This window comes from Leptinotarsa decemlineata, unplaced genomic scaffold (genome assembly GCF_025532065.1).
Source record: "Leptinotarsa decemlineata unplaced genomic scaffold, Ldec_3_MD MMD2_tig00003902_RagTag_RagTag, whole genome shotgun sequence".
Taxonomy (NCBI): Eukaryota; Metazoa; Arthropoda; class Insecta; order Coleoptera; family Chrysomelidae; genus Leptinotarsa; species Leptinotarsa decemlineata.
Genome location: NW_027412598.1, coordinates 2359638 through 2371945, shown reverse-complemented (window position 1 = coordinate 2371945; position 12308 = coordinate 2359638). Strand labels below are relative to the sequence as shown.

Here is a 12308-nt window from a genome sequence, read left to right as displayed (position 1 = left end):
ATCCGCCAGCCCTTGGGAATTCACTGGGGGTGAGAGTACGATAACACTATGAAGAAGCTGCTTGACGGCGTGATGGCCAGAGGCAGGGGTAAAGTAATTAGCATTGTATGCCTTTGACTTGACCGAGTCCAGCAGAGCTGCTGAAGGTTAGTCCCAGATCGGCAGTTAGAGAGTCTCCTTGTACTCCACTTCCGGAAGAGTTTCCTACTCTACCTCCTCCGTCTAAACCAGCCTCTCTGGTAATTAGAAAAACTGGCGCGAAGCCGGAAAAATCGGCCAAAAAATCTATGAAACTTCGAGACTAAGCTCGAAATTACTCCAAGTCCGAGTTATCGTCAACTGAATTTTCTGCGAAATGGACGACAGCTACGAAACTGAAGCTAACTCCGGAAAGTTGTATACAACTATATAGGGTGGCCCCATAAACCCGGTGACACAAATTTGTTAATCAGGTTGGAAATCCAACTGAACAGTGAGCTAACTACCCTCTCCCCGCGCGACCTGAGGTGCCACCAAGCACTGAAAATGTACACGTTCCCCCAATGTTCGTTCACCAGAAGAGCAAATAGGTCAATTCAAAATTCCCCACCATACCTACACCCTTCCTGAGGACAGGTAAATCAGAGCTGTCTTCAGAGGAGTTCCCGAACACCTAGAGTCCTCTGACATCGAGGATGCTCCAGTGGAATAAGGTTTTCAACCATCATCCGTCACCAGGATGATGCGAAATCGACCACTTCCTTTGGTTTTGGTTCAAGTGAACCAAAATCAGAAGAATATATATGACGTTACTGAACCTCAACGCCAGAAGACATTGGTAGGGCAATGTAGACAGTAGACACATTTTAGGTGCATGCAAGAAGCCCCGCATGGAACCACCTAAGTGCAAATGTGTACAGACTGCGAATTACCGCGGTTGCCCTAAGTCCTCCAAGGTTTGCAGGAAAACCAAAGTAACTGCAGATGCCACCCGTAATTCACCCCTTGAAGGCGGCCTGCCGACGAATCTGGCACGCGCCCGGATATGAGTTTTGCTGGGGCGGCTAAGAGCGGTACCAATCAACATATCCGCCAAGCCAACCGCAGCTCCTGGAAATCCTCCTCTAGCAAAGGTAAGTGACATCTGTTCCGCCATGAGCCAGATGAAGGAACTAATCACGCAGTTTCCCGTATTTGAAAAAATGTTTACGGTAAACACCAACGTGCTAGCTAGAGCTTGTTAATAGCTAGACAACCTACATTGCCTAGCTCTCTTAATGTTGTACTTTGGAATGCCAATAGGATTCTGAACAAGAAGTTGGATTTTGAAAACTGTTTGATCGATAACAACATCGACGTCGTACTTGTGCAGAAAACCCACCTGCGCACTTGTGCAAGAAACCCACCTGCACAACGAACGTTTTGGGATTCCAAACTACTATTTCTACCACAGAGAACGCGTTGAACGTTCTGAAGGAGGAGTTGGCATCTTTGTCAAACGTAATCTTCCACACGTACAATTCGGCATTGACTCTGATCAGCTACACGGTACGGCAGCCGTAGGCTGAGTTCCAACTGAGGAGAGATTGTCATAGACTAATCTTGGTCTACAACTCTCGTCAGAATCGTCTACTACTAGAATCTTTGGATGAACTGCTGATGTCGACAAATATCCCCACAATTGCTGCTGGTGACTTCAACACCAAACATAGCAGAATCACCAATGTGAACAGCAGAACGCTCCATGCGCATCCTGCCAGGCATGCGTATCGAGTGATTGGTCCAGGCGAGCTCACGTAGTACAACGGGCAACGCAGACGACCTGACGTGATTGACATCGCACTGCCCGACAGTGTAGACTTCGCAGCACATGTCTCCATGTGCTGCGAAGTCTACACTGTCGGAATTGGACTTGGATCATAATCAGTTATCCTGATGTTGGGTGATGATTCTCCCCAGGACTATCGCATGAGATCATTCACGGATTGGGATGCCTTTGAAGCCCTACTAGTGGAGACACGCATAGGTCGTGAGGCATTTCAAAGTCGCACGATCTCGATGCGGCGTTGGCAAATTTCAAACTGTCGGTAATGACGCTTTTCGCGCAGCCACAACCAGGACGGAGTCCGGCACGAAGGCTTGGTCCGATAGATTAGGTTCTTTCTGAAAGGCTGAACATTTCAGGTTCGAGTTGAAGGAACCCTGTTCAACGTCAGGTGAATTCAAGCTGGAATGACTATTGCTGTCATTTTATTATAATGCGGCGATATCGCTCGTTCTGAAGAAGAGTGGGAAAACTCAAGAGAAGTAAACTTCACACGAATTGATCATTTCAAAATGTAATTATTATGGATGATGATATTGAACAAGCATAAATTAGAAGTTAAATGAACCATGAAAAAAAGAAGTAATTTATTGAAAACTGTGGGTCCCATTCCGCGACCTATAACTTTGCGGAAGATGCAAAACATTCAAAGAGAAAATTTAATTATTCTTGGTTGGAAACATACTCTCCATGGTCGGTATATTCCAGGCTCCAAAAAGGCATATAGGGATAATTTACTATAAGGCCCTTTTGTGAGTTCAAAGATATTCACGATCAGTGCAAAAAGCAAAAAGCACTTCCATAAGGAGGCATTGAAAGCTGCTAAATCTTTTCTCGAAGGTATGCCAGTCGATTTGCAACTGAACAAATATTCCCAGGGAATTATTGAAGAAAATCGCAAAATTATAAAATCTATCATTTCCTGCATTACGTTTTGGGGGTCACACGACTTAGCACTGAGAGGTAAACATTATGGTGAAGGTATTCTCGAGGATTTATACAGGCTGCGAATTGACGCGGGAGATTTGTTTTTAAAGAAACACATTGAGGAAGGGAAAAAGAATGAGCATTACCGTTCAGTGGATATTCAAAATGAAATTATTGCTATTTGTGGAAGCGTTATTAAAGCTGATATTATGAAAAAAGTGTGCTAGCAGACGAAACGGCTGATATTTCTGGCACTGAACAACTATCGATTGGGATGCGATATTTCGATGAAGAAACACATGAAGTCCAAGAAATGTTTGTCGGATTCATTGAGCTAAAAGATTTGGATGCGAATTCGATTGCGCATAGCATAGATGAATTTATGACAAAAGAAGATCTGAATATAAAATGCGTTGGTTATAATAGTTGTTCACCGATGTCAGGAAAAGAAGGAGGGGTACAAGCGATCTTTCGTAAAAAGTACATCAAAGCCCTCTACTTTCATTGCTCGTCCCACAAACTGAATCTAGTTATCAATGATCTAAATTCACTTCCTGAAATTAGAAATGCCTTGGGAACCACCGAAGATACTATAAACTTTTTACGGGAATCAGTTTTGAGGAGGACGTTGATACCTGATATTTCCAGACTTTGACAAGATGGAGTGAGAAACACAAAACCATCAGAGTTTTTAAAGAAAATCTTCCAATAATTCTGGAAGCCTTACAAACATTCCCTCAGGAAGGAAATAGTGCAACTCGGAAAAGTGCCTTCCAACTGCATGCGGCAGAAAGCCCTTCAGAATACTGGAAGAGGTCTTTAGTTATACCATACTTGGATTCAATTATCACCTCCCTTGAAGTACATTTTGCTGAAGAAAACACGGCATCATTCGCATTATCTAAGTTACACCCGGCGCAGATACAAAAGATGACAACTGAAAATCTGAAACAAACTTGTGAATCTGTTGCCCAGTTTTATGATTTCTCGAACATAAAGAATGAAATCGAAATTATTTGGCAGCAATTGTGGCACGATAGGCTTAATCTAACAAATCTTACAGTTGTTGATGTCCTAAAAGAAACAAATTCCTTCTTTACCGAAACGGAAAAAGCATTGAAAATATTGATCGTTTTACCATGCACTACCTGTACAGTAGAGCGATCCTTTAGCAGCCTGAAAACATGGCTAAGAAGCACCATGGCAGAAGTTCGCCTTAATGGTCTGGCCATGATGAGTGACACAGCTATAATAAATAAAAACCTAAATATTTCAATGATAAAGTGGTTGAAAGTTTCGCAAAAAATCTCCGCAGGTTATGTTTTTGTTAAATATTATTTTTGTTGAAATAAATAATTATTACTGTGTTTAAAAGTTTGATTTAGTTATTGTGCTGTCGAGGGCTTGTGAAGTTTTATACATTGATATCAAAACCGTTCTCATTATAATCGTCATCGAGGCAAAGACTTCCAAAATGTAACGCTTCATACTTTCGACTTTATCAGGTGTTCATATTTTTTATCCTCCATAATATTGCCCCATTGCCCCCCCTTAGTCATAAGCTGGCGACGCCCTCGGGTTTATAGATTGTGGACTTTCTAATACAATGATATTTTAAACAACTACCACCATCTCTAGGTCAGGCCGGGTACTTCTGGGACCACCCTCGTAATACAAACAAGACACATCCTAGGGGTAAGTAATCCTGTTTTCTTAAGTTGGTGATATAGAACCAATTGTTTGAGATTCAAAAAGTAAAACTTGAAACAGATAAAAAATTATTGGTGAAAAAAGCATTATTGGGGTTTGCTGAAGCAAATCGATCAGATGCTGAGGAACTTCAATTCATTACAGGCTTTGTTGAAAAGGTAAAGGCAGCTATACGAAAGATTAAAACACATTTTCAAGGGCTTATATTTTCCTTATTGAAGGAGTAATTGAGCGGAAAACCCAACTTATAACCCATAAATGGACTCATAACTAACTGGGAGATTTGAAAGAAGTAACGAAAACACGTTCAATGTAGAAATTTGACAACTGTATTTAATGAATAAATGAAAAAAAATTCTATGAAAGAAAAAAAGTAGGACAATTATATTAACTCGTTTAGTGGGCAGCAGGAGCTAGATACGGTATAATGTTTGGAAAAATAAGTGATCAAAAGCATAAGGAGAATTTTCAATACTCTTACCACCCTCTATATACCATCTCCACCCTAGAAAATTCTTTCAGGAGATTTCGTCAATCCTTTTATTTATTCAGTAACAAATTCAACAGTTTATGACAGATCACAAATGTATAATAGTAAAAAAACGCCTGAAACATGTGTTACATAACACGTGTTTCGCTATACAATAGCTTTTTCAGGCGCTTAGTAAGAAAGGCACACCTGAAGAAGCTATTGTATAGCGAAACATATGTTGCTTTTTTGTAGAACTGTTGAGTGAAAATCTCACAATAAAGTGTTTTTTGAATATGTTATGGATTTTTACCAGTATCGGCGACTCCATCACATCTGATTATATTTATCGAAAAGAAAAAACAGCACAATGTCCTTCAATCAATTTGAGCCAGCAGATCTGATAGTAGTTTAATCCTTAACCACTTCATCAGATGTGCTGATTTAACACACATTACAATACATTTTGTGTTACAACAGTAAAAACATAAATGGCCCCACTAAGATTATTTCCCAAGACTCCAAACGTTTAAGAAATGTAAGAAATAAAACGAAAAATAAAATTCTCATCAATACAATCTTTAAATATAATTTGAGCAGTTAGAAAATTGTATACAGTAGTCGAATGCAAAAATAATACTGATAACAAACAGTACAGTGAGTATTTACAAATGAAATGTCATTCATTTTGAGTAGCATTCCGTTGGTGAAGAATAATATTGAAAAGATATTTTCATTAAAATATAATTGTCTTCATAAAGCATACATTAACTTATTGGTTATCTCAATAGTTATTTGACTATAATTAATTCTAAAAAGATATTTTGAATATGCAGAGAAGCATGTTGAAAGTGATTAGAGAGAATTTGTAAGTCTTATGGATGCTGTTTCTGATATAAATTTCAATTCAGATAGTTAAGTCATTAAACTATAATTCGTATCAACGAATTATAGTTTATTAATTACTACTGGATGAACAATTAAATTTCAACATTCAATAAGTCATTTTTTATATTTTACATGAAAATGAGTCAAATTTCACATGAAAATAAGTCAAAGTTTTCATTAGATAAGAGTTTTCACCACCTCGATACAAGAATCAAAAACCAGTTCCATATGTGAAAATTGCAAAATTAAAAGTAACTTATTCTGGTCCAAAAATTCACAATTACCTTCCTGAATATGTGAGGGATTCAAAGCAACTGTACGACTTCAAATAAATACTGAAAGCATATCTGTTACAAAGTTACTATACACTAGCAAAAATTTTTAATAATTCTCAGGTCTGTTCTTTTACTATTGCCTCATTAGATTTTCATTATTTTCATTATCTCAATTTTATTGTTTTGACAGCTTCCTGCACAACTTTATATTGAAGTAATCAAAAATATAGTTCATGGGATATTGAGAAGACAAAAGAGCATTTGAATTATGAATTTGTATGAAAAAAATATTAAAGTAACAAACTACATAACAGGCTAAAGCTACTAGCTAGACAAGTGCTGGAAAATTGTATGCAATACTCTAAGATCGGATATGTTTCTTCACCAAAGAATTGCTAAATGAAAAAATACTGATTCTGATAATTTATAAAATAAAATCAAGGAATGTTTTTTTTATCGTAAGTGGTGGGATTGTAAGGACTCTCAATACTGAATGGACTATACAGCTTTGTAGGTGTTCTGCCTAAAACTTGCTTCGAATAAGGAGTAGTGCAATTAGGAGTCACAGGGCCTTCTTCGAGAATTTGTCTTCTTTTGGTTGATATTTTGAACCTCTGAAAATCAAGCATCAATTTTTAACTAATTTGCTAACCTAATAGACAATACTGGTACCTGAGTCATAGTGCCTATAGCTGTACGAAATGTATTGAAAGTTTTTGAGAGCCTCTCGGCCCCGTTTCTCAACACTTTTCTTGTGTTATCATTCAAAGACAAGGTTGATAAAACTGACCTATCAGCGGGTGTGCTCCTTGTTGGGTTTACATCTTCAAAATTATTTTGCAAATTTCTCCTACAGTTTTGAACAGGTTCACTTTTTGTGGAAGACCCAGATGAATTGATCGAAATATTACGACCATCGCTCTCACCAGGAAGCATTTTCACAAAAATAGGAATATATACCAATATTCACAATTTATCCAGTCACTTCTGCAAAAATTCAAAACAAAAACCGTTAAACGTATACACCTGAATACACCACACCTGTCAATTTTGGAACTTTGACAGTTGACAGTGCACATTATGTAAAATATCACTATTCACAAGGTGTTTCGGTTTGAAAAATCTGGAGCCGAACGAGCATATACAAATTTGACACCACGTGATTACAGAATCAATGGAGCGAGATGTAATTGACGAATACTTGACTCTATTTGAATGACAAGTTGACATTTGTGATATTACTTGATTTAAATAGGAACGACTAGCGTCAGAGAAACAATTATTATGTCAATAAGAATGTGTTATGATCTCTTTTCTGAAGATAATGATGTGCTGACAAACAGTAGTCGAAAAATTCACTTGAAATTCCAAATCACTGTCTGAAATATCTGATGCACATTCCTGGATGGTGAAAATGACTGATTATCTTAAGCGAAAAATACCCTTCCTGATAATAAAAAAAGTCGGAAAGCCTGGGATTATCCAATGATCAATTTGGTTCATAATCAACTTCTTAAGTCGGCTGAACGTGGCTGGACTCAAAGCTGTTATATCCAAAGAATCTAGTTTCTGGTTGAATGCTCTTTCTGTGGCTTCTATGGCTACCCTCTTAGATGATGCATCTTTTAGAATTTCCAATTTGTATTAGTCATAAGTGTAGAAGTGGATCCACTGTAGAAGAAAATGGTTACCATGGCCTGAGTTGTGAATTAAGTACTGGCAGATTTTCTAGACATAATTCCATTAATGATCTTATAAAAAGAGCTCTAGCCACTGCAAAGGTTGGGAAGTGTCCAGAAAGGATGAGTTTAATTCCTTGGAAATTTGGAAAATCTCTGGTTTGAAACTTCACTTGCGTAGACACAGTTGCAGTTTCACACCTTGCCGCGATGTCTAATTCCAATGGTTCAGCTGCTATGATTGCAGAAAAATCAAAATTTCGGAAATACTTCACTTCGCGAAGTTCCTACTGTTTCTTTCCTGTTGCAATTGAAACCTTCAGTGTTTTTTGATCTCATGCTTTTGAATCGTTGAAAGAAATTGATAGAAGAATAACGAACTCTACCGTTGACAACCGGGCCTATTCATTATAAATAGAATCAGTATTGGCATTCAAAGGGGTTATGTCACATTAGTGTTGGGTACTCTTCAGTCTACTCAAAAAGATCAGATAAAATATTCCTGAACCCACAAATTAAATTGAAATTTCCTGTGATTCACCCAAAATGGATTAAGCAAATTGACCATATGCTCCATTTTGCTCAGAAGATGCGGAGAAATTTGAACAATTTCTAGAATAATCATCATCTCACAAACTCGAAAAATTCACTATCAATCTATCCAATTCAGTTTCAAACAGTTTAACATCAAATTCCTCATCTCGCAGTTCCAATGATGGGGAGAATCATCGCATCCTCAATTCGGAAGAAAACAGCAGTGGCGAACGTATCGTCAACAGGTACCAACAACAAAATTAGAGCAGTGATACATTCTACAGTCGAAACTCTTGGCTTTATTGAGTTGAAAAATGTTGGCAACACCTATTTCATGAACAGTGTATTCCAATGGACGATTCCGTACCCCTATTCAATGTTGCCACTACTCAATTCTCGGGTCTAAATCGACTGACATTTTCTAGGCCTTTTTTGGAATAATTCAAAGTCGGTACAGATAGAATTTTCAATTTTATAGATTTCTGAATGTTCCCGGATATATGAATCGAAGTATTAAAGTTGATATGGACAAAAATAAAAAATCCTAGGGAATTTTAAGTTTGTACGTTGTAATAGTGATAATCCTGTCATTTTAACGTCACATGTCATATACCATATGAAATTTTATTGTCGTATTTACTTATTGTTATTGTTAAGTATTTACTTATTTTATTCAGTAGGATCGTTCTGATAGAAAAAGTTGATTACATATTATTTACCATACCTTCCTTTTGAATGGATTCAATGAAAGAATAATATAAAATGTGATGATAATAATAGATCAGATATCTGCTAGTGTTCATTCAAAATCATAGTTTGTGTCTTGATGGAGTGTATATTTTAAAACTATTCCAGAAAATGGTTTACTATTGTGTTTACAATAACTGTAAAAGTAACTCATGGCGTATCAAGTCCAGAAAAGTTAAATAGGTACATTTTCGTTTTAAGGGCACCCGGCGATATTGAAAAAATGTTTATGTGTACTTACGTATTTTGATGCGTAGATTACGAATCCGAAATGGAAAAGTGGCACTCTCCCTTATTTACAAAGTTACGGCCCTTCGAAGCTCAGAAAATAGCAACTTTTCAGCCTTCTTTTTCACAAAATAAACTATTTGAAAACACAAGCATTTATCTACTAGGTTACCTTTACACCTTATTCCTCAACATTTTCCTTATAAAAAACTTAATTTAAAAACGAACGCTTCTCCTGGTGACATTCTTCTATTTCCTGGTTAGTTACTAGTGACATTTCAGAAAAAAGCGGTTGGTATTTGCCGTCGCCTACTATTTCAAATTCGTAATACACCACCAAAAACCAATTTACGATCTAAAGAATGAAGGTAAAAAACATTTGAATTACTTTAGGAATATTGACTGCATCAGTCGTACCAACCATGGCATTAACCTTAAAAACGTAAAATACAGAGATATGTAACCAAAAAGCAGCCCATACATTTTTTAACATTTTTATTAGGCATTCCAGCGATGTGTCAAATAAATCCAAAATGGCGCTTGAAGGGCATACATGGATTGTTTACGTTTAAACATTTATGATATATATTTAATTTATTATTTTAATCAGTGCCAGAATTTGTGGAGTATAGTGATTTTTCGCAGCAGTAATAATTATATTAGTGTTTACAAGGTATTTTCAATGTAATGCCTATAACTTGCATTGTAGTGGGTTGTGGAAGTCGTGGAATGCGAGACCAAGTGAGTTTTTACAGTGTCCCCAATATCACGAATTCTCCGCACTATCCTCATATAAATGAGTTGTCAAGAAAGCGACGAGAAATGTGGTTAGCTGCCATAAAAAGGCAAGATCTAATTCTAAGAAATCAGAGGGTTTGTAGCAGACATTTCATACAAGGTATTTTTTACTCTCGTCCTTTTAAATGGAGTAGCCTCACTGTATTAGGTGGCAAAATGATATATAGCAAATATGAAGTACATCGAGCAATGTATTATTCAGGCAAATAAGATTAGTATGTATTATTGTTCAGGAAAACCAAGTGCTTTAGATGATAAGGATAACCCCGATTGGGTTCCCTCCCAAAACATAGGCCATATCTCTCAAGCCTTTACCAAAAGGAAACATGACATGGACAGAAAGTCGATAAAAGACAAAAACTGGTAAGATATTAATTAAAAACATTAATGATGGTAAAAATGTTGTGATATCAAATTTTGAAACCCAAACTTTTTCCAGATACACAAACACGACTCTGCAAATCCTGTTATGGAGAAGGAGCCAAATGATGAGGACCCCACCTATGGTTGCGATGGTTTAGCCTCGCAAACAGATTTAACAATGGAAGCATTTGATATAAAATTCGAACAGTTGCAGTTTGCCTCTGAAAAAATTGAAAATTTGAAGTGCAAGATTGAACTTGGACTAATTAGTGATACTGTAAAATGGACCTATTACACAGGATTTGAGTATGACATTGTCAACCAAATCATATTTGTGGAAGTGAAACCATTTATTCCCACTACATCAACAACGTTTCTCAGCCCTTTCAATCGATTGTTACTTACTCTTGTAAAGTTGCGACTGAACCAACAGTTTCACGATTTAGCTTACCGTTTTGGAATTGCTCCAACAACAGCATCAACATAATTTTACAGTATTATACATATTCTGTATCAAAGACTAAAATCATTAATAATTTGGCCTACCCGTTCAGTAAACCGTAAGACCACTATTATTGTTGACTGTTTTGAAATTTTTCTAGAGAAACCTAATGTATCTTACTCAGCAACAGTGCTGCTCAAATTATAAACATCATACTACAGTAAAATTTTTAATTGGCATTACCCCTCAAGGAACTATTAGTTATTTAAGTGAGGCTTGGGGCGGACGAACTTCAGACAGACAAATGGTGGAGTTGAGTGATTTTTGCAGTCATATTAAACCTGGTGATATTATTTTAGCTGATAGAGGATTTTTGATTTCTGAAAGTTTAGGTATTCTGGGGGCGAAACTAATATTCCAGCTTTCACTAAAGGGCAAAGTCAACTACATCCAATTCAAATTGAAGAAACACGCAATATAGCTCATGTCAGAATTCACATTGAAAGAATAATTGGACTGGTGAAAAATAAATTCAGAATATTCAAAGGACCTATTCCAATAAGCATGGTGAAAAAATGGGAGGATGGCACTGGATTGGATGAAATTGTGACAGTCTGTAGTGCATTACTTAATTTATCTCCACCAATTATTCCACTTTGAAAAAACGCGAAGGCATACTTCTGAGGGCAGTGTTGGGCACAATTAAATTGTTTGAACAATTAACAATTAAATTTTCATTTTTAATGGTAACTGACAATTAAATAAGTTAACTGTAGTTGTGGGCTTGTATAAATGATTACAACTAATCAATTGTTAATCTTCCTTACAATTAAAAATTAGTTAATTGTAATCATTTATACAAACCTACAATTACAATTGCTCAATTGCAATCATTTATTAGTTTTAATAGTGTTACAATAAACAATTGATTTTTATAGTTTGTAATTGCATTAATTTGACATTAAGAGAGGGTTACTATTACTTCAGATAAGATACCAAGTCTCATATTTTATTTAAATAATTTTATTTTCTTTCTAGTTTATCTTCTAATGTAGATAGTAAATTTTGTGAACTCTTTGTTATGTAGTTAAAGTTAAAAACAAAAACCCTATTTGTAAATGACAAGTAGTATAGTAGTACTTTATATGTTTAAGTTACCACCCTAATATACAACACTCATTAAAATTGAATAAATTATGTAAGTATAAAATGTAAAAAAATGTGTAAATAGAAATAAATAATATTAAATATTAATAATATTAACAATATTAAAAACTATAGAGGCATATGCAATCAGTCAGAGTTGCCCAAAATGCTGGACTGTCTAATCACTAGAAAACTTTCATTCAATTTCAGAAACGATCATAATCAATCAACAACATGGTTTTACCAAATGGAAATCAACTTCTACGCACTTATTACTTTATGAAAACTACATCATAAA

At 36.1% G+C, this 12308-nt stretch overlaps 1 long non-coding RNA gene across 1 annotated transcript; it reads left to right on the top strand.

The window, feature by feature from the left end:
- The first annotated feature begins 5717 nt into the window (after positions 1-5717).
- Positions 5718-11090, top strand: LOC111517718 (uncharacterized). Its single transcript, XR_012466244.1, has 2 exons — positions 5718-10422; positions 10499-11090. It is a non-coding gene; the product is annotated as an uncharacterized lncRNA (long non-coding RNA).
- The last annotated feature ends 1218 nt before the right edge of the window (positions 11091-12308 follow it).